We start from the raw sequence: 27,183 nt of genomic DNA, 5'->3' as shown, positions 1-27,183 counted from the left end.
TGGGGAGGGAGGGGGCGGAGGGAAGGAAGCTGCGAGGGGTGGGCTGCGAGCTGCTGCGTGTGGGGCGGGGGAGGCAGGAGGGGAGCGGAGCCGAGCAGGGGGAGGGGTGGCCAGGTACTCCTGGGCGCGTGCCCGGGGCGCCGTGGGCGGAGCCTGGGCTGGAGGTGGGGGGCATGTGCAAGCCGGGTAACGGCCCAGGGTTCGCACGTGGAGGTGGAGTGTGGACTCTCCCCAAAGCTAGAGGAGGATGAAGGAACTGGGTGAGGGGCCGGAAGGGGCGTGAGAGGTGGGCACCTGGTGGCTGCTGCCTTCCTGGGAGCGGCGAAAGGAGAGGGGCGAACCCGACGCGCACGTGGAGGGACAGTGAGAATGCGCTTCTGGGCTTGTGGAGGATGAAGAGGCGGTCAAAGGGAGGCTACTGCTCTCCCGGGGGCTGTGGGCAAGGCCAGAAGGAGGGGACTGTGCGGGAGCGTGAACTGCCCGGGTCTCGCGCGTCGAAGGAGAATGAGCGCTCCTCCCCAGCACACGCCCCTCCGGACTTGGGTGGACTAGTCACCGCAGGGTGTGAGAGGTGACGCGAGGGGACTGCTGCCGTCCCGGGGGCAGCAACCGGGCCGAGGGCCGGGGCAGAGGGGAGGGGAGGGGGGCGATGCTGCACTCGGGGCGGAACGGCGGCATCTTTGCAGCCAAACAGGTTGTGGACGCCAGAGTCTTTCTCTGCCTGTAGTCCCAATCCGAAGCAAGGCTGCAATTCTCCAAAATCCTCCTGCCGACTTGCATTTTTTCCCTTTTCTTCCTTCGCATCTAAAGGATTTTGCCTCCCACTCGAGAGAAATTAATTTAAAAAATAAAAGATGTGCTGGATTTCCAATAAATAGCATCCTTGGATGGAGAAGAAGAGGAAAAAAAAAAAAATGATTCCCTCACCCTGCCACACACACCCCCATGCCACCCCGGAGTTCTGAAACGGCTTTTCTTTCTAAGGCAGCCGCACACTGTTGCCATTCCAGGCTTGTGTGGGAGAAGGCTGTTGTGCGCCTATGTCTGTCCGCCTGGGCGGCTCCAGCCCCTGGTTAATAAAAGGTACAGATGGTTAGAGCACAAATGTGTGACGTCAGGCTCGGCTTAAAAAAGTCCCCTTTTCCCTACATCAATTGTGTCTCTTGGGACAGACTTTATTTAGAGGATCGATTTTAGTCTAATGGCAGTCAGGAGAAAAGGGGAGCTACGCCAGGACTGTCAGTTTATTATAATACTGTGCTTAAAACAAAAGGCTTATCTTTAGAGTGCAAAATGAAAAACACTGCTGATTAACTAATAGTATGATCCTTCCAGTATTTGACACATTTATGCCTTGATTCCATAGAAACAATTTATCTAAAATTGAAACAATCCTCCTCATAAATTGTGTTTTCTACGTGAAATGGAAAGATTCTCATAACAGGTACAATCATGCTGAGGCTAAAAAGGAAGCTAAACCATGCTTGCTTTGCATTATCTTTAGTAACTACTTCAAAAACTTCAGCAAATACTTGTCATCTAGCCTCTCCTTGTGGATTCAGTGAGGGTAAAATGAGTTAAGTTGTGAAAGCATTTGAGTTCTCCAAAACAAGGGTGTTGTGATAATATTGCTCCAGTACTTTGTGATTACTTTGTAAATAATTAGCCATGTGCTATAGCCAATATAGAGTTCTATCTTAGTCAAGGGGTGCAGGAATTTATGCTCATTTATATCTGAACCTGTTAAGCACTGGATGTCTAGCCAGGAATAATACACCCCCTTCTCTCCCACTCCACCCCCAATAATATCTTCTCAAGGTTGAAGTTCTAGAGTTTAAAAGCACAATAGGAACTTGATTCAGAACATGGCAAAGATTAACTTTTGGGGAAAGATAAGTGCGTTGGGAAGAATGATTTTAAATTGTGGACTTGAGTGCATTTTAATAGGTCTTATGATTGAGCTAATGAAACTTTTCAGGGCTCTTCTGAAAATCCTAATTAACAATAATTAATGAAAATGTTTTATAATGTACCATCTCTCACAACCGTCCAAATAGTAAGCTCTGAGCTCTCTTGGTAAGGAATGCTTAATACCTATTTCAGTTCTCACCTTCTCCATCCTGAACAACATGTAACTTGGGTCGTAATATCATGATTTGTAAAAACTAAGCTTAACATTACCTGGCCCACTCACCTCACTATAAGATAATGACATGAAATAAGATAATGACAATCAAATAAGATAATGACATGAAAGGCTGTGGGAACTCTGAAGGACTGTTCAAATATAATGTACTACAGCTACATTTCCATAGCTGGAGAAAGAATAACAATCATTCTGGAAAGCGGGAATAAAAATCTATGTAACTGAGCAGTAAAATGAAGTTAAGATTCTTGTTCAAAATCTGATAAAAATCTTTCAAAATCTTTATTATAAATTATTTTTCCCTATTATAAAATATTCAAATATTAAAGGAATCTGTGGTATTGAAAAGTCCCATATTATCAAAGCTAATGAGACCAAGAGCTTGAGTGGTGTCTGTAAATCTCTCTCCCATCTATCCCCGTCTCCTGTACTCCCTTTTCTAAATGTCATTTTCATTTTCTCTTACTACAGCCAGCAGCTCTACTTAAATTTAAGTACTCTGCTGTCATAAAGGAAATAAAATTTTAAGTCTCAAGGAATGACTAATCAGTTGGTTTAGACTCATCTGACCATGCCTTGGCCAGTCATTTCCACCAAAGAAGCAAGGTCTTAGAACTGGTAACAGCTTCCATTCAGAATTCATATCTAAAAATGGGAGGAGGAAAGATGTTATACAGATGTGAACACTGGGGAAATTGCTATGAGCTATGCAACCACACTAAGTTTTATTTAGTATGCTGCTATGTGTTGGGCCTTTGTCAGCACCTTAAATGCTTTACCTTATTTGAGTTTTTCAATAATCTCAGTAATCACTATGTTGGGAAATTGGGACCCAGAAAAGTTGTGTGCCCATAGTTACCTAACTAATGCCAGGGCCTGGATGCATGAGAGCCTTGAAAGCCAGGAGAGTAACTAATGTGGTAGGAAATACACTACTGATCACTTTTGAGCCAGATAATCTTTATATTATAAAAATGATTTTTATAAAGAGACTGAATTACATGGAAAATGCATATAATAAACTGCTAAAGCAGCAAAGATAAGTTCAGAAACCTGGAAGATAGAAATGGAAGGCCCAATGTACATCTAAAAGAGTTTCTAGAGGAGAGAAAATAGAATATGGTGAGGCAATATCCAAAGAGAAAATATGTGAAAATTGTTCAGACCTGAAGAAAACCATGAGTTATCAAACCAAAGGAAAATGGCAAGGCTCAAGCAGAAGAAATTTTTAAAACTAAGGCCTGTACCTACTAGTGAAATTACAGAATACCAAATGCAATAGGAAAATGTTAAAAGTTACCACTGAGAAAAATCAAAGTATCCTAAAAGGAGTGATAGTCTTTTTGACAGGAAATGAGTCATGTTGACAGGAATGACCTGTCAGCAGATTTATAACCAACAATAAGTGACAGAAGACAATGGAAAATATCTTCAAAGTATTGAGAGTCCATAACAGAGAAACTAGAATTCTATACCTAGCTAAACTATCTTTCAGGAGGAAGAACAAAATAAACACATTTTTAAATTTAATAGTCAGAGGTGTTCATTGAAAGGTACTAAAGAATTTGCTCCAATAACAAAAAGGCTGAACCCAAAAAGAATAAGTAAGATGGGAAAAGAAAGGATAAACAAATGAGCAAATATCTCAACTAACCTAAATCAGTAATATTTTATTACATATCAGTATTTGGGAGTTTAAAACCAGGTAATATTAAAATATTAGCCCCTAATGGGGAGCATCGGTGACTCAGTCAATTGAGCATCCAACTCTTGATTTTGGCTCCAGTCATGATCTCAGGGTGGTGAGATTGAGCTCTGCATCAGGCCCCACACTGGGCATGAAGCCTGCCTAAGATTCTCTCTCTCCCTCTTCCCCTCCTATCTTTCTCTCTCTCTCTCCCTCTCTTAAACATAAAATAATGTATTAACCCTTAAAAATATGGTAAATGATGGTAGAAGAGAATTCTGAATTAAAGACTTGATTTCTTTTCCTCAGGAGTGAAATATACCTTAAGTTTAGACTTTGACAAGTTATGATATTGGTTAAAATTCCTTGTTGCAAACAACACACTGCAAGCAAGAATTTCTTAAATTGATGTTCAGCAGCTCCAGGGTCATTGGGTAAGCTAAACAAACAAACAAACAAACGGGAAGGCTTGGATTAAAGTGCCAGAAAAAAAATACCCTAAACCGTGCAACAGAACTGACATGATAAAGAAACTGCTGCTATTCCCATCAACACCAAATGCCATGAACTCAGCTTTCCTTCATCTGTTCCTGCTATCAGCCAATTCTGTGTCAGAACTTTGATCTTACAACCGATGCCACCTTTACAGTCTGGATGCCTCTTCTACCTTTACCTGTACCAGGAAAATGGAAGGTGTGTATAGAGCTTGTATTCTCATAATCTTCACATTTCCACAGGTGCTTCTGCTTAGCAGAGCCTATGTCATAGGTCTGGATCCTGGTTGCAATGGAGACAGGAAATCTGAGTTCCAAAATTTATACCGGGAAAGTGAGATTTTTAACCAGAGAACTATCCTAAAAATAGAAGGGCTATTTAAAAGATTATGGGAGGTATGCCTGGGTGGCTCAGACTGTTAAGTGTCTGCCTTCAACTCAGGTCATGATCCCAGGGTTCTGGGATCCAGCCCCACATCAGGGTCCTTGCTCAGTGGGAAGCCTGCTTCTCCCTCTGCCTGCCACTCCCCCTGCTTGTGCTCTCTTTCTCTCTCTCCCTGTCAAATAAATAAGTAAAAATCTTAAAAAATAAAAAAAAGATTGTGGCAGCCTTGAAAATGACAGTTTGTTACTGATATACACATTAAACATTGAAGGGTATTCATCAAAATTAGAAAAATAGGTTGCCTAACTTCCAAATTGTTTGAGGGGGAAAAAATACCTAGAGAAAACTTACTTACTGAATTAGCAGGCAAAAAAGAAGAAAAAGAAAAAGAAAAGGATACATAGGAAATGAGATTCTAGAGAGAAGTCCAAGTGTTATTAGTCACAATAAAAAAAAAAATGGTTTATATCATTAAAAAAAAAAAAAAACAGTGAAAAACCACATTTAGGTTGGGTTTTTAAAGAAGAAACCAAACCATGTGCTATTTGCAAACCATGGTTGGAATATATCACGAAAACATTTGGAGAAAGGCAATTTTTTTTAAAAGAACTACCAAGAAAATACTAACCAAAAAATGATTCATCTAATAACATTAATATCCAACATAACAATTTTAAACAAGAAGGATTGATAGAGATAAAGAGGTAACGTGTAGTAATATTATCTGATTATCTTTGAACCTCCGACTTTCATACATGTAGTAATTTTTAAAAGGAACTATCCTACAGTTGTGATACAATCATGAACCTATGTCCACTTAACTAAATAGAGCAAAGTTTAATGGAACTACACAGAAAAATTGACAAGTGCATCATCAAAAACTAATAAACAAGTAGAAAAAAGGTTAGAATACCAAGGAATCAATAAGCTTAATATTATGTGAGATTATATGTACACACACATACAACCCATAATCAATAGTAAAAAATAGATACCATTCCTCCAAGAAAATTAGTCCAGCCATTTTACAGGGTTTTACCAAGTGTACAGGAGAAAATGCCTTTCCTTTGTTTTGTGTCAGAAAGTAGGAAGCTAAAAACCAAATGTACAACCAGGACTTGATGCACCAGGTGCTTCTCGGACACCTTGTCTTCCAAACCAAGCCTCTGACATACGCAGTTTTTGCAAGTGTGGTTATTTTAATAAGGCCATTCAGAATGACTTCATTTGGTCAAAAGCTCTTACAAAGGGATCTCTGCTTCATTGCTTCAGATATCTCTCTGTTGGTGATGGCTGCTCCATGGCTGAAATACATAGGAAATTGATATAATAGACTGCATAAACTATAGATATACAATTGTGTGCATAAATAAACTATGTAAAGAAAAAAACAAAAATCTGAATAGAAAAAGGTTTAAAAGACTGGAAAAAAATATACCACAATATTAAATAAAGTTGTGGTTGAATGACAGAAGTACAAGTCATTTCTTCTATTTTTCTATGCTCTGCATATTTTGTTTAGTGAGAAATTGTTTAAGTTATTTTCAAATATATTAGTGCTTCATGACTCCATTACTTCAGTGGAATAAAAAAGATATGAGAAACATCCAGGCATCTGGGTGGCTCGGTTGGTTGAGGGACCAACTCTTGGCTTCAGCTCAGGTCATGATCTCAGGGTCATGAGATGGATTGCCCAGTTGAGCTCTGCACTGGTGTGAAGCCTGCTTAAGATTCTCTCTCTCTCCCTCTCCCTCTGGCCCTCCTTCCCCAACTTGTGGATGCTCATGGTCTCTCTCTCTCTCTAATAAAAAAAGAGACATACAGAAAATAACTAACCAGCAAAGAGAAATTCTGAGTGTACAATAAGTACATTAAGTATGACTGCACAAAACATGCTACTCAAAAGGCAGATACTATCAGACAGAATAAAACAGCAAGACCCAACTCTGTCACAGACCTACAAGAGACATACCTGAGTTCAAAGATAGGAGTAGATTGAAAGCAAAGTATAAAAGGTACAGTATGTAAACAGTAATAATAAGAAGCCTAGAGTGGCTATGTTAATATCATACAAACTTTAAGGTGTATTACTGGAAACATTTTTGATAAGTGGTCAACACATCTAGAAGATATAACAGATATATATATATATATCTCAAAGAACCAACTCCCCAAAATGTATGACACAAAAACTGGCAAAAATGAAAGGAGAACTAGACAATAGAGATTTCAATATACCACTTTCAATAGTTGATAGAACAACTATAGAAGGCTTTAAGAACACTACCAACCAGGAGTGCCTGGGTGGCTCAGTGGGTTAAGCCTCTGCCTTCAGCTCAGGACATAGTCTTAGGGTCCTGGGATCGAACCCTGCTCTGGACTCTGCTCAGCAGGGAGCCTGCTTCTCCTCTCTCCCTGCCTACCTCTCTGACTACTTGTAATTTCTATCAAATAAGTAAATAAAATCTTTTAAAAAAAAGAACACTACCAACCAACTTGTCTTAATATTTATAAAACACTCCACCCAAGAACTATAGAATACACATTTCTTTTCAAGTGTGTATGGAACATTCTCCAGGATAAACCATATACTATAGCCCAAAACAAGTCCCAGTAAAATACAGAAAATTGAATATTGAAATTACACAAAGTAGGTCCTGTAACCACAGTGGAATTAGATATCTGTAACAGAAAGATACCTGAGAAAACAACAAATAGTTGGAAATTAAGAAACATACTTCTAAATAACCGATGAATCAAAGAAGAAATCATGAGGGAAGTTAATCAAAATTCATGGCATATATCTAAAGCAGTGCTTACAGGCACCTGGATGGCTCAGTCAGTTGTGCAACTGACTCCTGGTTTCAGCTGGGGTCCTGATCTCATAGACTGTGGGATCATGCCCACGTGGGGCTCCAGACTCAGTGGGGCATCTTCATGAAGATTCTTTCCCTCTGCCCCTCCCCCCACTTGCACACATATGCACACACTCTCTCTTTCTTAAAAAAATAAAGCAGTGCTTAAAGAGAAATGCATAACTTAAGATGCCTATATAAGATTTTGAAAAATTAAAAACCAAAGATTCCCCATTAAGAAATGGGATAGCAAAGAGCAAGCTAAACACAAAGCAAGCAGAAGGAATGAGCTAATAAATATTCTAGCGGAAAAATGATAGAGAAACTTTTTTAAAAAGTTGATTCTTTGAAAAGATCGATAAAATTGACAAACCTTTAACTAGACTAACCAAGAAAATAAGAGAAAAGACACTAATTACTAAAATCATGAAAGAAAGGGTATCACTACCAACTCTACAGGAATTAAAAGGATTATAAAGGAATGCCATTCAACAGCTGAATGCCAATAAATTAAACAACTTAGATAAAATGGAACAATTTCTAGAAGTACACAAGTAACCGAAACTGACTCAAGAAGAAACAAAATATCTGCATAAACCTTTGACAAGTAAAGATATTGAATTAGTAATTTTTTTTCTTAAAGACTTGTATTTATTTGACACAGTATGAAAGCAAGAGAGAGAGTATGAAATTTAAAATCTCACTAACAGGGACAACTAGGTGACTCAGTCAGCTGAGCATCTGCCTTAGGCTCCAGTCATGATCCCAGGGTCTTAGGATCAAGTCCCACATGAGGCTCCTTGCTCAGTGGGGAGCCTGCTTCTCCCTCTGCCTGCTGCCCTCCCTGCTTGTGTGCTCTCTCTCTGACAAATAAATAAATAAAATCGTGTAAAAGATTAAAATAAGATAAAATAATAAAATTTTGCTAACAAAAGCCAGACCCAGATGGTGTCCCTGGTGAATCTATCAAGTGTTTAAATGAGATATAAGACCAATCCTTCACAAATTCTTTGAGAAAAAGAACACTTCCCAACTTATTTTATGAGACCTGTACTACCCTGTACTACCCTGTACTACCAAAGCCAGGCAGACATCACAAGAAAAGACTTCAGACCAATATCCCTTGTGAAGAAAGATGCAAAAAGCCTTAATAAGATATTACCAAATCGAATCAAACAACTTTAAAAAAAAAGAGAGAGAAGAAGAAGAAGAAGAATATACCATTCTCAAGTTGGATTTATTCCAGGAATGCAAAGTTAGTTTAACATCTGAAAATCAATTAATGTATGCTATTAATGGAATAAAGGCAAAACCCACATAGTCTTTCTGTAGAGTAGGAAGAGTCAGCAACTGATATTAAATGGAGTAAGAAAAACCAGAAACTGAGAATGTATTTCAAGAAAGAGAAAGTGGTTAACTGGTTGGTGGCTGCTAAAGTCCAATAAAAAGAGAAATTGGATTTTTTAGAAAAATTGGATTAAACCCCATGAAGGTTGTGGACAACTTTTGGAAGTGTTCTGGAAAATGGTATAATTAAAAATCTGATTGGAGTGAGAAGGGAATGAAAAGTGAAGAGGTGGAGAAAGGGAATAAAGGGGACTTTTTGAAGGAGTCTTGTTCTAAAAGGCAGCAGAGAAATGGAACAGTAGATGAAGAGAAATGAGAAGCCTAAGGGGAGCTGTTTTTGTCTTTTAAGGTGGTAGATATTACATCACCTGTATAGGCTGGGGAATGATACAGTGAAAAGGGAAAAATTAACAATGCAAAAGAGGGAGCAGATAACCCATAGGAGCAAAATCCTTGAAAAGGCAAGAGGAAATGAGATGCAATTCAGAAGTAGAAAGTGCCAGGAACTCTGAAATGTCTGAGATTTTTATCCAACTTGCATACTAACAAGTTAGCCTCTCATAATTTCATGGATGCAAAAAAAAATGAGACTCCTGGGTCAGAGACAAAGGATTTCATTTCTCACAGCAATAGCAGTAGCCAGAGATCAGAGTTTTATTGCATCAATTTCCTGAACCTCAATTCCCACAGAGCAGTGTAGGAAGAGGGCCAGGTAATGCCTGCACATGGAGTGGGTTGTACAAGTAAGAAAATCTGAGTTTAGTGAACCTGAGTCTTTTACATTGGGCAGTAAACATGCCTGCCTGTCTTTTGCTTCAGAAAAAGACATTATTTTTATTATAAATGGACAGTAAGCATCCCTACTGTTTGCTCCAAAGGAAGACACTATCTATCTTCCAAGGCTATTCACTCTACAAATATCCTTGATAAGACAATCTGAATCAAAACAGATGTGAGAGACACATGAAGAACTATATCTTAACAGAGTTTAGCCTTAATAGCATGGACAATTCATTCATTTTAGGGCATGGATGTTGGGGAAGTGGAGAAGCTAAGATTACTGGAAAAGAGCCAGTCTCTCTTTTGCTTAATTTAATTTTTTTTCCCAGTGTATCAGTGGGTGAGAATATCAGGTAAGAGTGAGGACTGGACATTTGAGAATGTGGAATTTAAGTAAACAAAGTCTAGAAGAATGAGAGTGGATTATTAACCAAGGAAATGAATAATTACTGGGCTCTACTGAGGGCCCTCCTCTAATTTATAATCCTAAATTTAAATACTGCAAGTTATGACTATTTTAACCAGGTTCATTCCACTGCTTGGGTGTAGGGACAAGATGGATAGAGAGATGACTTGAAGCAGGTTTGGAGTTTTTCCGAGCAAGTGGTGGAGAAAGAAAATGGCAGTGGAGTTGTGGATATACACAAAAGACTGATTACAGTGATGGACCAGGGATTCTGGGCTGGATGAAGAAGAGAGGGCGGACAGGAAGAACCATGAAACATGAATAGAGCCAAAGGATCAGAGCTTGATGGGGTCAAAGAATGGTTGGAGTCAGGGTATTAGAATAAGTGAACTAGAAAACATGAGGGGAACAAATATCTGAGCATGAAAACGGATGGCTGGGGTGGGGTAGAGAAAAATCTCATGAAAGGTGAGTTCAGTAAATGAAGTGGTCAGAATATCATGTAGTTCATTTAGGAGATTGTTGAAATCACCAAGAATAAATGGAGTCACATGGAAAAAACGACAGCGAGCAAAGGGCTGAAGTTTTCAATGAATCAGGGGAAACAACTGGAAAGTTCGAGATGATCACATCAGGGAGGGGGTAGCAAGTGTTATGGACAGACTCTTCTTTATTTTTAAGAACATATTTTTATATGATCAAGTAAGCACTGTGAGAGAAACAAGTTATCATGATCCTGGAGAATTGTGTAAGCTAACTTGAAGATAATACAGACGCCCATGGAAAGCTAAATAGTGGATATTGCAGTATGGTAAGGTCAAAACAACCTCACTGGTCTAAGAGTCAGAAGATCTGAGTTCTAATTCCAGGCATGCCAATAGTTAGCTGTGGGCTTAGGTAAACTGCTTACCCTCCCCAGGCTTCAGTTTCTGCATTTGGATACTGATTAGATGATTCCCAAGATGCCCAAGGGCCTAACATTCCATAGTTCTATGATATAAAACAATGCACATTTCACAAGGAAGTTTGGAAGAATAAGCACTATTATTCAGATGTTACAGAAAGCGGACATTGAACCATGAGTGACTATATAATTTGTTCAGCATCAGACTATTAAGTCAGGTTCATTGTTGTTAGTGTTAGATCTTATGGGGTACAGAGTAGATGTCCCAATCTATGTTTGTTTCCTTCACTTACATAAAGTTCTGTTTGTCTTTTCATTATCTCTATTTAGTTCTGGCTAGATCATGATTGTGTATGTCAAAGAACAAAGAAAGGACTCAGAAACCATAACTGGAGCACCAATGTTTAACACAGCCCTGAAAGAACACGTTTTTACAGGAAGCAAAGAGGTATGTTGCCCTCTAGGAAATGTATGTCACTCTGGAGTAATTAGGCTGACATGCATTTCACTGGTGGCAGATGTAATGAATGGGTCCAATAACCCTTGACATCCACATAATGCTGGGGTGGGATTAGAAATCAAGATTTAGAAGGATGTAATTAGAATAAAGGGGCTATAAACAGGTTTTCCTCTCTAACCAATTCTTCCTTTATAACTGTAATGTTACTTTTATAATTTTTAATAGGTGCAAACACATTCAGTCATATAGTTAACAAATGCTCCTTGAGAACCACTATATGGTAAGCACCTTTATAAGAGCTGGAAATACTGTGGAGAGCAAGACAGCCAAGGGCCCTATCCTATCTCCCTTTGCCAATGTATACTGAATGGAGTGAGGGATGGACATAAATAGGAAGATGAATAAGGTATTTTTCAGTGTATGATCAATGCTATGGAGAATATAAAATAGTATATCCCTGAATATAAAACAGTATGTCCCTTACCATGTTCTGCATTCTCTCCATTTAGAATGAAAGTTTTATAAGAGCTAGTACTTTATTATTCATCATTGTACCCTCTGTGCCTTGATTAGTGAATTTTTAAAAAAAAGATTTTATTTATTTGATAGCACAAACAGGGGAGAGGCGAAGGAAAAGCAGACTCCCCACTGAGCAGGGAGCCTGATTCAGGGCTCGATCCCAGGGCTCTGGGATCATGAAGTGAGCTGAAGGCAGATTCCTAAACGACTGAGATACCCAGGCACCCCTTGATCAGTGAAATTTAACTGTGGGTTCCTTTAAATAGGAGAGGTATCTCTATGGAGGTGCCATCTGAACTGAGACCTAAAAAATGAAGCATTTTCAGCCGTCCAAAAAAGAGGGCAGGGAAAGAGCAATGTAAAGTTCCCAAGAAAGCCACAAGTTCCTCATGTTTAAGAAACATAAAAGGGCCATTGTGGCTGGAGAGCTGTAAGGGTGGGTCAGTGTGACAGGAGGTGAGGCTGAAGCAAGAGTCAGGGCTAGAATAATGTAGGACCTTGTAAGCCAAGGCTAGGAGTCTGAATTTTAATTTAATTGCTGTGGTAACCCCTTGGAGGGTTTTAGTCAGAGATATTATATGACCTGACTTTCACTTTGAAAAGTTTGCTCTGGTATCTGTGTGGGTAATAGACTGAGGGGAACATGAGAGGAGGCAGGTGATGGGTTAGGACATGAGACGTGATGGTGGCTTGGCATCAGAGAAGAGGCATAGAGTAGTTGAATTTGAGATCCATCCTGAAGGTAGAACCGCAGGACAAGGTGAGGGGTTGGATGTGGAGTGTAAGAAAGAGAGAAAGAAGTCAAGACAGACTCCAGTATTTTGGCTTAAGTAACTTGGTCCTGGTGATGCCACTAACAGATAGGGAAAACAGGGGAGGAGCAGCATTTTTCCAGGGAAAAATCAAGCATTCCATTTTGGCCATGTGAAGCTTATCAGACTTCCAAATGAGTATGTAGATTAAACGGTTGGTATGTGAGTATGGCAAGATGTCAGAGCTGAAGATATCCTTTTGTGAGTCATTGGCATTTAGATACTATGTAAAGCCACGTAGCTGAGTGAGATCACCAAGGGAGAACATGCAGATCTGACAGCGAGAACTATGCCTTGAATATCTGTCATAGGACTCCAGTTCTGGCCTTTGAATAATATGATATTTTATATAGAACTGCATTACCTACCAGATCAATCAGTTTTAAAACCCCATTTTGCCTTTCTCTTAGCAAGTAGTAGGAGGCCATCATGGAGGGAAGCCATTTTGGTGAGAACTGGGACTTGCCAGTATGTCATATTTAGACACCATGCTTAAGAAGCTTGGAATTCTGGGATTCTGGATAATGTGAGACCTGGAGAAAGAGAGAAACCCAGCCAGTGTCCAACCATCCCAGTCATTACACAGAAGAGGACTCTGGTCCCCACCGTGCCTCCCTCCCACTGTACAGTGTTCCCTGACTTCCCCACACCACAGTGATCCCTCCTTTCCTCCAGTTTCCTCCAAACCTCCTCCTTTCCTCCAAATTGTCTGTACCTCTTTGTTGTATTTGTCTTCCATTATCTCTGTGTGGTTCTAGCTAGGTCACAATTACTTATCATCCCCACTTTCAACTACTGGACACTGTAACTTCTTCAAGGGTAGGATATTCTCTTACCTTTCTATCCTTTACCCTGTTCTGCATTTCCCAATCTAGAAAGTTAAGTACTCCAAGAGCTAGGACATTGTCTCTTATGTTCACCACTGTAGTCTTTGAACCTGAAACAGTGTCCTTGAATAAACACAAAAAGAATGAATGAATACAATAGCTATTGACTATTTATGTTCTAGATAGGTGATCAAGCACCTCAAAGCAAGACTTTCTCCCTTTTCCTTAATAGATGTTTTTTCCTCTTTGGGTTCCCTTGAGTTTTACCATCACCCCCACTTAACACTGCAACATAAAGAGGTGTTTCATTTCTCACCACCTTTATGGACTCTTTCCACAGATTCTGCTGATACTGAAGTAGATAAGAATAGGGCATGAGTTTTTGGTTTATATAACGCATATATGCAGTTGGGATCTGTGGTAGATTGCCTGAAAGATGGTCATTAACAGTTCTTTCATCTCTATTTATTTATGTTGTTCCTCCCACAGGATGTGGGGTTTGTTTCCCTTCCCTTTGAATCTGGTTGACCATGAGATTTGCCTTGGCCTGTAGATTATGGAAGTAATGTTATATGAGTCTGGGACTACACCTTAAGAGACCTTGCAATTTCCAGTTTTACTATCTCAGGATTTAGACACCATGTTTAAGAAGCTTGGAATCCTGGGATTCTGGATAATGTGAGACCTGGAGAAAGAGAGAAACCCAGCCAGTGTCCAACCATCCCACTCACTACAGCTGAGGCACAGAACATGAATAAAATCATATGGATTCTCCAGTGCCAGCCAAACTGTCCCAGCCAACCAAATGGAGCAGAGATAAACCATCCTTGAGGAGCCCCACCCAAACTGCACAATCATGAGAAATAATAAATGCTATTGTTTTAAGCCACTACTTGTGGAAGTTATTCGTTATGTAGAAAGAGATAACTAAAATAGGATCTGTGTCAGTATCCATTTGGTAACAAAACTTCTAGAAACACATTGCATTTAAAAGCAGAGCTTCTGTAATTTCTAGAAATTTACAGATATAGTTATTCTTTGTTTTAGCAGTTTCCCTTCTAGAAATCTATTCCAAAAATACCCTAGCAAAAATAGAGAAAGAGGTATTAGCTATTTATTGCAGCACTGTTTGTAGAAGCAACAAATTTCAAACAGATCAATCATCTAGCAGTAGGGGACTGGCTGAATAAGATATGTAACATCCACATGGGGGAGTAATATGCAGCCATAAAAAAGGAATGAGGGATTCCTCTGCAAAGTATGGTGGAGTAATCAACAGCATGTAACATTGAGCTAAAAAAAAAAAAAAAAAAAAGGAAGGCAGAGAAAAAGTGTGTAAGGTATGCTACTTTTTAACTTTTTTTAATGAAAGGATAAAATATAAAATTTGCAAAAGAAATTATTACCTACAGAGGGAGAGAAGGAATAAGGTAAATGGTACAATAAGAATATAATCTTCTAACTCCAATCTGTGGGAAACCTTATAAAACAACCAACCCACTTTCTTCAACCAAAATCTTTTTTTAAATCCCAAACCGTAAGAGACTCCTAATCTTACAAAACATACTAAGGGATGCTGGGGGGTTGGGTGGGGGGTGTAGGGAGAGGGTGATGGGGTTATGGACATTGGGGAGGGTATGTGCTATGGTGAGTGCTGTGAAGTGTGTAAGCCTGACGATTCACAGACCTGTACCGCTGGGGCAAATAATATATTATATGTTAATAAAAATAATTTTTTAGGGTGCCTGGGTGGCTCAGTGGGTTAAGCCGGTGCTTTCAGCTCAGGTCATGATCTCAGGGTCCTGGGATCGAGTCCCGCATCAGGCTCTCTGCTCAGCAGGGAGCCTGCTTCCCTCTCTCTCTCTCTGCCTGCCTCTCCGTCTACTTGTGATCTCTCTCTGTCAAATAAATAAATAAATAAAATCTTTAAATAATTTTTTTAAAAACCCAAAAAGGAAAGAATGAGAACCTAGCAATTAAAAAGAGGGACTTAAGTGCTTATCAACCAATGACAATTTATGAACCTATTTGTATTCTGAATACAACAATACAACTTGACTACAAGTTGTCTGAGTAAACTGAAGAAGTTTATGAGACAATGGAAAATTTAAACACTGGTAAATACTTGATGTTAAAGATTTATTATTTAAATGTGATAATGATAGTGTTGCTATGTCCTTCAAATAATCTTTGTATATTAGAGATGCACACTGAAACTTTTCATGTATGAACTGATATGACACTGGGTTTTCCTTCAAAAAACTACATGTATTGTTGAAATGGGTGAAGTTATAGATTAAACAAGATTGGCCAAGAGTTAATATTACTGAATCTAGACGATTGGTTCACGAAGTTTCATTGTATTGTCCTCTTTGTCTTTATAAATATTTGAAGTTCCAAAATAAAAAGTTTTTTTTTTTTAAAAGCCCTCTGAGAACCCAGTGTTTAAGGGCAATGAATCCATTTTCTTCAAAATAACACACCTTAGGTCCATCACTCCGAGTAACAGCATCTAAGTTAATTAGAAGTCATTCTATAAAGCAATGCTAGGTATTTAGAACTCTTTGTGAGAGACACCATGTGATACTAAAAACATAATGAGTTCTCAGAAGTGTTTCTGTTGTTTTGGTTTAGGTTTTTAACAATTCCTTGTGTCATTGTTATCTATGATGCTTAGGAAAATTTTAAGTAACATGTGACTAGTTCTCTTCTTGTTCTCCAAATATGTATCCTTCATTCACTCAATCATTCAGTACTCTTCGGCCGGGAGAGTTTTATGAGAGGTCCTGGTGTTAGGGAGAGGGTGCAGCTTGTCAGAAGAAGTGTCCAGCCCTGCTGCCCATGAGTGTCTGTCGACATGCATGCCCAGATGCTGACCACACCAGGGAACAATAGAGGGCTGTAGCAGAGGTCTGCGAAAGGGAGAAGCCCAGTTGCTTTGCCTCTAGTGGGATACTGGGGGAGAAATCTCAGAAGAGGAGGTGTTAGATCACTCTAAGATGCTGCTTCAGGGAAATAACAGAATTGGGGTTGACTTATTTTGGAGGAAAGTTGTAACCTGATGCTTTTCACTTTCCAAAAATTCTTTCACTTTCAAATACCCAAAGCTTCTCAGCTCCTTCCTCCACTGACATGAAAGATACAGATCAGTGGTTCTCAAAGTGTGGTTCCCAAAGTGTGGTTCCTGGACCAGTTGCATTGCCATCCCCTGGGAGCTGTTAGCAATGCAAATGCTCCAGCCCCACCTTGGACCTACTGAATCCGAAACTCTTGAGCTGGGCCAGTAATTTAACAAACCCTCCTGGTGATGCTGATGCTCACTCAAGTATGGAGCCACTGGTTTAGAGAAGAGCAGTAAGGGATTCCAGAAACGCAGTTTAAAGAAGGAAAAGGAGCCTGCTCTTTTCTCCAAGTTAAAAAAAATTATGGGGGCACCTGGGTGGCTCAGTGGGTTAAAGCCTCTGCCTTCAGCTCAGGTCATGATCCCAGGGTCCTGGGATCGTCGGGTTCTCTGCTCAGCAGGGAGCCTGCTTCCTCCTCTCTCTCTCTGCCTGCCTCTCTGCCTATTTATGATCTCTGTCTGTCAAATAAATAAATAAAATCTTAAAAAAATTATGATTATAGGAGAAATTTGAAAGAATCCAAGGTAGAAAAATAGTTTAGCTTGGCTGAGGGCCTGACAGTGGTGGTTGTGGAGAGACCAGTGCTCCACAGAGAGAACCACAAATGTCAGGCTGGGCAGCTGCCATCTACCATCCAGCAGGAAGTGCAGACTAGAGAAGTCTAAGGCCCCCAGTCTCCTCTAAGATAACAGTCCTCAACTAGAGATGCCACAATAAATGTAAAAACTATCCTCTGAAATTGAGGGTGTGGAACACAAGGTATATGGGTAATAAAACTGGTAGAATTTTTGTAAAAGCAAGTTTGTTTCTCTTCTTCTTTTTCATATGGCTATTAGAAAATTTAAAATAACCTATGTAGTTCACATGGATGGCTTGCATTCTATTTCTATCAGTCAGTACTGATCTCTAAGGTGTATATAAAATGGAGAATGGCTATGTGACCATTTTTTCTCCAGCTCTGAGCAGGAGAGTGGGTGTCCAGAACCACAAGCTGTCATTTCTTATTTATGTGTCATTTGTGTTTATACTGTGAAGATGGCTCAATGTAGCAATGTAGCAATAGCCGTACAAATCATGTAGCAAACATTTTTTATATCCTCGTTCACAAAGCAGGTTTTTAATTCTAGAAAATAGACTTTATTATTGGGAGAACATGCATTCATTGTAAAAAAAATAGAACGTATAACAATATATGCCAATAATAGCCACTCCCACTTTCCTGATCTTGACTGTTTCAGACGTAGTCAATTAACCAGGACATTTTTTTTTCCTACTAACTCCAGACACAGCATCAGTGTCCTTATCAACAGAACGCTATAAAGGAGCTATGTAGCAATGGAGAATTGCAGCCATGGTACAAAACTAGGTCTGCCTGACTCCAAAGGTCAAGTTCCTTCATTATAACATTCAAGTTCCCATTTAATAACATGTGCACATTCATGATTGTCTTCCTAAATCTAGCCAATAAATGGTCTTTCTGATTTATGTATCAGTTTCTTATGAATTTGGTTGGCACAAGTTCATTCCTCAGGTATCAAATACATTTTCATATGCTGGCAAACTTGAATCTCTGACCTTACTAAGAGGCAGCCCCTAGAGCAGGAATGGCCTGTACAGAGCATGTGCCCTCAACTCTCTTCTCTCTTAACCATGATAGACATTGCTAGTCAATTGCAATACTCTTTTCTATTGAGCCTAGACATAGTCTCAAAGTCCTTTTTGACACAGTGACCCAGGGAGGTCCTGCCACTCGACCCATAAGACTCCAATGATTGCTAGCCTGGATGGATAATGAGTTCACAAAATGAATTTTCTTTGTGTCCTGCTGGCTTTCCTCATGTAAAAACTTGGCTTCACACCCTTCTTTTCTTTTTTCCAGAAGAGTAGATAGGTTCTAACCAAAACAATCCCTTGTGGTGGCCCTGGGAAAGCCCTGGGAAAGAGGGCTTTCAGGAATTCAATACTCATTAGGATGGGAGAATTCATAGAACATGTTTTGTTTGGTTGTTTGCTTTGTTTTGTTTTGGTGTTTTTTGCTTTTCCAGAGACAAACTCCCAAGGTTTATAGATAGTTCTCTTGAAGTTCTACTACTATAACTGATTTAGATCTCACCAGGAAGTTTCTGTATGGACTTCACAACAATAATAGTAATAATAGTTCCTAGATCACAATTATTTGGGTTGCAAATAACACATATATTTCTATAGTGAGAATGTTGATACTGCAGCTAATTCAAGAAACTTAGATACGTAACCAGAAGGCAAGTTTATCATCAATGAGTGGCATGACAAAAAGAAGGAAGTGACACTGGCAATATTTTCATATTAAAGGAACTCTCAAGGGTATTTCACCATAAGCTTAAAGGATAAAATGTTGGAAGCAGACCTAAAGTTAGAATGGATATGACAATTTGCCAAGGCAGACGAAAGACACTCTGAAGGTAAGTGCAGTTCTAACTACTCTTGATAGAATTCTTCAAAGAAATAAAACATTTAATGTTTCTAATGTTTTAAGTAACACTCTTTGTAAATGTAAGTTTTCCTATTTTTAAAATGTCCCTATGTGTTTGTAAGTGAAAGTCTTCAATATTTTGGAAAAAAGATATTATGGGGCAGTTGTCATTTTTCCTGTTAATTATCAAGATTGCTTTGTACACTTTCAGCTTGCCTGGTCATTTTTGTGCTCCTGCACTAGCATGCAAAGTGAGGACAGCCTGTATACAGGTAGAATAAGAACAAATTCAAAACGATGGATTGTACTAATGCCTTGGCAGTGTAAGTCTATTTTAAAGTATAACTAGAGTCTGAAAAAAAAAAGGTGCAGTAATATTGTAGACACATCTGCCAGGGCAAACCAATAATCCAGGTACGTATTTCAAAGGTGTGTGATGCATTTGAGACAGAGATCACCTGGGTATTCATTTGTTTGGTGTGGAGGAAGACTGTAAGAAGAAAGGGATGAAAAACAGGTGTGAATCTCCATGTAATGTCTCATCCTCAGAAAACATGGCATCTGCTGTCAAACGATCTTAACATTTGCTTCCTTCAAGAAGAAGTCTGCACCAATTAGAAAACCATCAGCTGCAGGTGCGTTGGGGCTTCAGCGCGCCCCCCCCCCCCCCGCCACTGGACATTTCTCTTGGCTCTCCTTTTACTTGCATATTGGCTCTATTTCAGGCTGGCAACAAATGGTGACAGCTGTACCAGGCATCACATCCAAATGCCATGTTGTCCAGAGGCAGATAGGGGCTGTCTCTTCTACAGTCTGCTTCTCAGGAGGAAAGAAATGCCCTCCATCCTGTCAGCCACAACGGATCCCTGGCCACGGTATCAGTCAGGGTTCAAGATAGAAAACTAAAGCCACTCTACGTATTCTGGATTGGAGGGGCTTAACATAGAATTTGGGGGCATATGCAACTCCTGGGAAAGCCGGGGAAGCAGACTTCAGAAACTCTCTCCTTAAAGATCAGAGGAGTTGACCCCGAATAACCTTAGCCTCAAACACCTAAGTGTGTAATTCCTCAAATTTGTGCTAGGAAGCTGCTGGGACTCTCTCATCTACCCACCTATACAGCTACAATCATCTCTAGAGGAAGAACAGCACCCTCTTTGCAAATCCTGAGCCTAGTTCCTCTTGTGAGCAATGACCCGGAACAGGACAGAAACTGATTCTGGAGAGCATGCATGGGTCCTAGACTTAGAGGGGAATAGTGGACCACATTGAAAGCAGACAATCCAGCATACCCACCCTAAAGTAGCTCCAGCAAAGGGGAATGGTCCACTGAGATTGATTGAGGACCATTAGGCTTTCCCTTTGATCCTGCAGGTAGGGTAAAGTCACTCTCAACATGTTGCTTGAGGGAGGATTGAAACCCACCCTCCTCCCTCGCAAATCATGTTTGACGAGCAAGGAAAGTAAGGAAAAACTGTTGGTTAGACAACCAGTGGTGCCTGTTCCATGCTGGGTCTCAGCATAATCATAATTTTCTTTGCAAATAAACATATTTGTTACCAAAGTAGCTCGCCAGATATATATATATATATATATTTTTAATGCTGTATAACATTCACTATACATACCTATTATTACCCACAAGGTACAATCTCCTACGAGCAGTTCAAATTCCAGGCTAAATTATAAAATTATAGTCAGCTAAACATTGATAATGTATAGTGCTACTGCATTCAGTAAGAACTTGAAGTTCCTTCTAGAAAATGCCTCCATTAGCTCTCTCTTTCAGATAACTGGCCAGATTCATTTGTCTGCTGCTTCTTTATATGGCTTACCAGCAATGCCCTGAGCATCTCCTAGATTTAATGAATGTTATTTGCATGGTTCAAATTTACAAAATTACAAGCTCTCCCCCCCCACCCCCTTCACACACCTTCCTGCTGCCCTTCTTCCTACTTCTTCCTAATCCCCATTTGGCTGTTGCTTCACATCCCATTTAACGCCATTCCAGTTTCCTCAGAGACTGTGGGACCCATTTTCCCCTGGGAGAAGAGAAGCTGGATGCTGTGAATCCATTTGGGGGCCGAGGAAAGAATGCAAATGTCAAGGATGCTAATTTCTGATCTTCTCACCAGGGTTCTTTACAGTAAATCCTTTTTATAAGAAAGCCCTGAAGATGAGCCTTGGTGGGGTGGGGTGGGGGGTGATGTATCAGCAAAGTTATGTATGTGCAGGTTCCAGGGAGTGGCTTCTGTTCTAGAAGGGCCCCACAGCTCAGCGTTTCCTCCCACATGCCTCCTCGAATATGCAAGCTGCATATGTATTTATAACTCTGCAGTAAAAAAGTGAACTTTATTAGCAGAGATAACTGTCATAATTCAAGCAACTGTACTCTGCAGAGCAACCAGAGACTATAGGCACCAGGATTATATATGTTCAGTCAAGTCATGTGCAAGTGCAGGGGAATTATGAGTCACTAATTGGGCATAAACCAGGAAGGAGGAAGGGCTAGAATTGATTGTCCTTGTAATGGGGGTCCAGAGAACATGCCCAAAAGGCTTCTTCTAGGGAATTATTAGGTCCCAGGGAGATACCGAGTGAGGGTAGTGACTTTACCATGCATTTTGGCATCTACCCATTCTAGTAGCAGCCCTCAATAAATGTTTGTTGACTGAATGAGTGAATGCAGTGTTGTCCCTGGCAATGAACAACAGCTCCTGAATTGTTCTATGTGTGTGTATGTCTTCCCCCCCTTCCTAGTCAAACATTTATTCTAACCCAGTGGAGCCACAGCTGTGCCATTGAAGAGCAGTATCCACAATCACTATTAGCCAAGTGAGGCTCTCAGCCAGTGGTTCTCAGCCTTGGCCGCACGTTAGAATCACTTGGGGGATGTTTGAAAAGCCCAATGCTCAGGCCTAACCTCAGACCAGTTAAAATCAGAATTTCTGGAACCGAGGCATTAGACTTCTGAGACTGAGAACCACTGCTCTAAGGTAACATGGAAACAGCTCTGGCTTAGGTATCAGGAGACCTAGAAGCTGTCCCTCAGCATAAAAATGTGCCAGTGCCACTCTCCCTGAGGCCCAGAGTGCAGATAGAAGAGAAAGAATTCTCTCCTGCAACTTAGGAATTCGAGGAGGGGAGGGTGCGTCCCCTGTCTTGGGAATACATAACACTTCAAACAAAATGATGCCATGCTGGGAAGCTATCCGAGGGCTCCGACCACCCTGCTTACTGACCTTTCTCCAGCCTTCCCAGAAGCTCTGGCCCTCTGCCCAGGGGTCCCAGCGTCCTCTTTGGCAACCTCATCCGGAGAGGAGAGGTAGGTAGCTGTTGTTTGGGTTTGTAGACTCGTTGGGGGAGGGGCGGCTGAGCTGGCACCAAGGTAGAGGAGCTGTGACTCAGGGGAAATTCGAAGTTGCTACAAGCTGCAGAAGTGTGTGTCAGTGGGAGGTGAGAAAGGCAAACAGAGGGCTGAAAACCGTGCCAGGAACCTGCCTAGTGGATAATCAAAACTTGACTATAAATAACTAATGAAAGGATCAACGCATTAGGGAAGTTACTTGGTAAAGCAGCACACAGGCAAACCAAGTGCTTCCCTTGAGCAAAAGGTCAAGCTGCTTCAGAAGACCAAGCAAAAATGCAGAACACCTGTCTGGTGGTCAAGCTTCTACATCAACAATTGGTTCAGAGAACTGAATGCTACCTCACAGACGTCAAAAAAAAAAAAAAGAAAGAAAGAAAAGAAAAACAAAACAAAACAAAAAACTCCCAACATCTTAACCGTGTAAGGAAAGTCTTTCTAAAATGGATTGTATTCTCCCCAGAGATGGTGAACAGAGTGTGTAGTCATATATTAGCTTTCAGTGGTCCAGGAAACCAGGCCCCAATTTCCTTCTAAAGATTTATTTATTTGTTTGTTTGTTTGTTTATTTGAGGGAGTAGATAGGAGCGGAGGAAGAGAGAGGGAGAGAGAATCCTCAAGCAGGCTCCCTGCTGAGCACAGAGCCCGACATGATCTCAATTGCAGGACCCTGAGATCCTGACACGGGCTGAAATCAAGACTCAGACACTTCACTGACTAAGCCACCCAGGCGCCCCTCAGAGTTCCTTCTGAACCACCCTTCTCACGTACCCTCAGTCTGGGCTGAGGAGTAGAGCATGAGACATAGGCTTAACGCCATCAGAGTGTTTTGTTTCTCTTGGCTAGAGGTCAGGGGCTCTAGTGCATGGGCTTTGTGACAACTATTCTCTTTGCTTTGAGCCCTTTCTGGCACTCATGCTCTCAGCTATGTTTTGAATAGATGCAATTACTGCAAGTCTGGCCCCTGTCTAAGGAGAGAATATGGAAATGAATGTATTATTATTTCTTTTAGTATTCTTAGAATTCACTTTGGTTTTTGAATATTTTCAAAAGGTTTATAGAACTGTTATTATCCCACGACCTGAAAATACACTATGGAAAAAGAGCTCAGGAAAATCATCTAAAATAATCCACCCCTAGTTCTAGTCTCAGTCCTTGAAATATTTTGTGCACAAACCTATCCTGCTTTAGTCCCCTAAACATGGCAATATTGACATATCCAGAGTGGCATAGTCAAAGTAAAACAAAACAGCGTACCATTTATCGCGCCAGTAGTTTTGTGAGACTCATGTCATTATACACCTTTAAGAGGAAAAGTGTGCATTGGGGAAGATTTTGTATAAAACCCTGTGTACCTGACTCAGCTGTGAAACTCTCCCAGGCCTGATGGTTTAGAATCGTAGGTGAAATAAATCTCACTAATGGATCAAGTTCCTGTACTTGGTTCATTGCTGAGCTAGTAAAGGGAGGTGGGATCCTGTCAGAAGCTACCACATCAAGATGTGACAAGGCGAGAGGAAACAGCCAAATCATTCCCAGCTGCAGAGACATTAAGTGTGGGGAAGACAGCCCTGTAAGCCTCACTAGGCCCTGTTCTGAGGGCCTCATTCTTATTATCCAGAACGACAACTGAGGTTCACGCTTTGTGTTCTTAAGAAAAGTCTACAATTACGGCCACGTGGCTTTTTTCCAAGGCAGGAAACTGCGCAGTACACCTCAGAAAGCTTTACATCAAAGAATGGTTAAGTATGGACATTGAAAATGGCAAATTTGAATTATCTGGGAAAATATGCAGATTCCTCAATTACGAGGAAGAGGATGGAAACATTTAAAGGAGGAGAGCAAGCTTTCACTCCCAGTTGTGTTAATAACTAACTCTTTGGTCAGGAACTCAATTTCCTTATTTTTTATTTTATTTTATTTTATTTTATTTTATTTTATTTTATTTATTTGACAGAGATCACAAGTAGGCAGAGAGGCAGACAGAGAGGGGGAAGCAGGCTCCCTGCTGAGCAGAGAGCCACCCAGGAGCCCCAGCTTCCTTATTTTTTTAAACTATACTGCCTCGTATGGTAGCCACTTGCTCTATATAGCTATTTAACTTTAAATAAAAAATAAATAAGATAAAACATTCAGGGGGCGCCTGGGTGGCTCAGTGGGTTAAAGCCTCTGCCTTCGGCTCAGGTCATGATCCCAGGGTCCTGGGATCAAGTCCCACATCCGGCTCTCTGCTCAGCAGGAAGCCTGCTTCCTCCTCTCTCTCTCTCTGACTGCCTCTCTGCCTACTTGTAATCTCTGTCTGTCAAATAAATAAATAAATAAATCTTTAAAAAAATTTTTAAAGATAAAACATTCAGTTCCTCAGACACATTTCAAGTACCCAACAGCACAGTGCGATGAGTGTCTATCTTATCTGACAGCGTGGATACAGAACATGTCCATTATCAACAAACGTTTCGTCGGTCTACCCTCATCTAGACCCCAAGGATAAAATACGTTTCATCTCTTAATGCCCCTATTGATTGATAATAGTAATAGAACACATCTCTGTAGAAGAGATGTTTCTAGTAATAGAAACACCTCTGAGTTTCCGCTCAGGTGGTGAGCCATCCCTACCCTCTCTGAGAACTGCTCCCCTTTCCAAAGGAGCGGGCACTGTCACTTCCTTTTAGATTCGGGCTGATGGGACAAGGTGGGGTCACCTGACCCAAGCACAGTAAGTTAGAGTTTCTCCTTCCAGAATTCAATGCCAAGATTCAGATACAGTCAATGTTGGAGGCTGGTAATTGGAAGAAGTAAACATGGTGCTAGGAGTGGCCGCATGACCTCAAGGAGACTGGAGAGGCCAAGAAAGCCTGACTGCAGAGAGCAAAAGTCAAACAAGCAGGCACAAACATGCAGAGATAAGGGACAGAGTCCTGCTGCATTTCTGGTTCCTGGTTCCTGAGGCCTCGTTGCATTCTTGAGCTTGACTATTTATGATAGCCAGTATATTTCTATAAATTTCCTCCTTATTTGCTCATGGTGGCTCAAGTTGGTTTCTATTACTTGTGACTGAAAAGCCTTATCTAAAGCAGTAGTAGTTTCCGAAAACAGAGAATTCCAAAGCTCCATTCACACCCAGCAGAAGAATGTAGTGATGGATTGATGATGTCTGCCACGGGCACAAGCCAGGGAAGTTGAGACATCTATGCTAAATGTTTGCCACTCCTGATCACTCAGTCTCCGAAATGATCTTCAGTTCTCAAATTCATTTGTTCTTCTGGTGACTCTTAGTTGTTGTTGTTTTTTTTTCCTGATAATGCTTGATGAGTAACATGTTTTTGTTTCATTCACTGATGTTTACTATTAACTGTTTTCACTGGTGAAATAAAGTATCATGACATTTTAAGACCTTAGAGAGATAATAAATTGGAGCTACTAAGCATCAAAGTCTTCAAGTTTTACATAAAATGTGTGCTCTAAATTCAGTAAGCTTTCAGCAAAATGTGACTTTTAGTAATGCTGGCCAAATCCCCTAAAGCTGGTATCCTCTGGATGTTCTTTGAAAATTACTACAAGGCTAGAATAAAAATCTAAATGATGTCAAATTTATCAAGGTAGTCACGTACAGTCCATCTAAAATAGCTCCTTATCGGAAGAAATTTAACCAAGATTTGCTTATGTAATAATTATAATGTTCTTTGTTTGATCCTGTGAGCTGTAACTTTTCCCCATGTGACAGTTTTGATCAAATATATGAAAACTGAGGCAGGAGATTAACTGAAAAAAGACTATTAGGTGTGGGGCCACAGGCAACAGCTGTAAGAATACAGAGACAGGATTATGTAACTAGCCAGGGGGAACTCAAGACTGGAACCAGTGGTCCAGAGGTACCAGCTGAAAATGTGTTGTCAAAATGCACACAGATATGAGAGGTCAGAAAGCAAGGGAATAGATCAAAATCACTTAGGGTCTGCATGGGAAAGACCTTGTTTGCTTGCTTAAGACCAGGTTGGTGTGAATGGAAGAATTAGAAATGTAGCAATGCTTTCTTCTACACAGCAAGACTTTACCAAGAGGCCTCCAATGAAACATTTTTTTAAAATAGTATTTATTTATTTATTTGACAGAGCAGAGAGCATGATGTGGGGCTCCATTCCAGGACCTGGGATCATGACCTGAGCTGAAGGCAGAGGCTTAACCCACTGAGCCACCCTGGTGCCCCTGTGGCTCCATTCTTATGCCCTGTATAATCCCTTCCCTTTGAGTGTGGGTGGGACTAGTAACTCACCCTAGAATATGGCAAGTGTATCACTCTTATATTATTATATGTCACTCTTGTGATTAAGTTAATATGTACATATATAGCTCTGTCTTGCTAGCACGTACTACAGAGACTCCAATAGGCCTTGGAGGAGTAAGATGCCATGCCACAAAAGGGCCTAGGAAGGCGGCCACATGGCAAGAAACTTTGAGTGGCCAATATTTGCTGACAGCAGCCAGCACTGACAGTCTGAAAACAGTCCCTAGTCCTACAACTACAAGGAGATCAATTCTACCAACCGCCTGAAGGATCTTGGAAGCAGATCTTTCCTCAGTCAAGCCTCTGATGAACACAGCCTCTGCCAACACCTGGAT

At 40.5% G+C, this 27,183-nt stretch overlaps 1 long non-coding RNA gene across 3 annotated transcripts; it reads left to right on the top strand.

The window, feature by feature from the left end:
* Positions 1–161: 161 nt before the first annotated feature.
* Positions 162–20,765, top strand: LOC131824520 (uncharacterized). Of its 3 annotated transcripts, none has more exons than XR_009350889.1 (6): positions 162–260; positions 4,143–4,526; positions 11,335–11,452; positions 19,076–19,185; positions 19,746–19,831; positions 19,922–20,765. It is a non-coding gene; the product is annotated as an uncharacterized LOC131824520 (long non-coding RNA). The 3 variants fall into 3 exon arrangements; XR_009350888.1 differs by having other exon boundaries at positions 19,408–19,831; XR_009350887.1 differs by having other exon boundaries at positions 19,076–19,831.
* The last annotated feature ends 6,418 nt before the right edge of the window (positions 20,766–27,183 follow it).

The sequence above is a fragment of the Mustela lutreola genome, chromosome 2 (assembly GCF_030435805.1).
Source record: "Mustela lutreola isolate mMusLut2 chromosome 2, mMusLut2.pri, whole genome shotgun sequence".
NCBI lineage: Eukaryota > Metazoa > Chordata > Mammalia > Carnivora > Mustelidae > Mustela > Mustela lutreola.
Note: the sequence above shows the minus strand (reverse complement) of the source record. Positions and strands in the feature narration are given on the sequence as shown.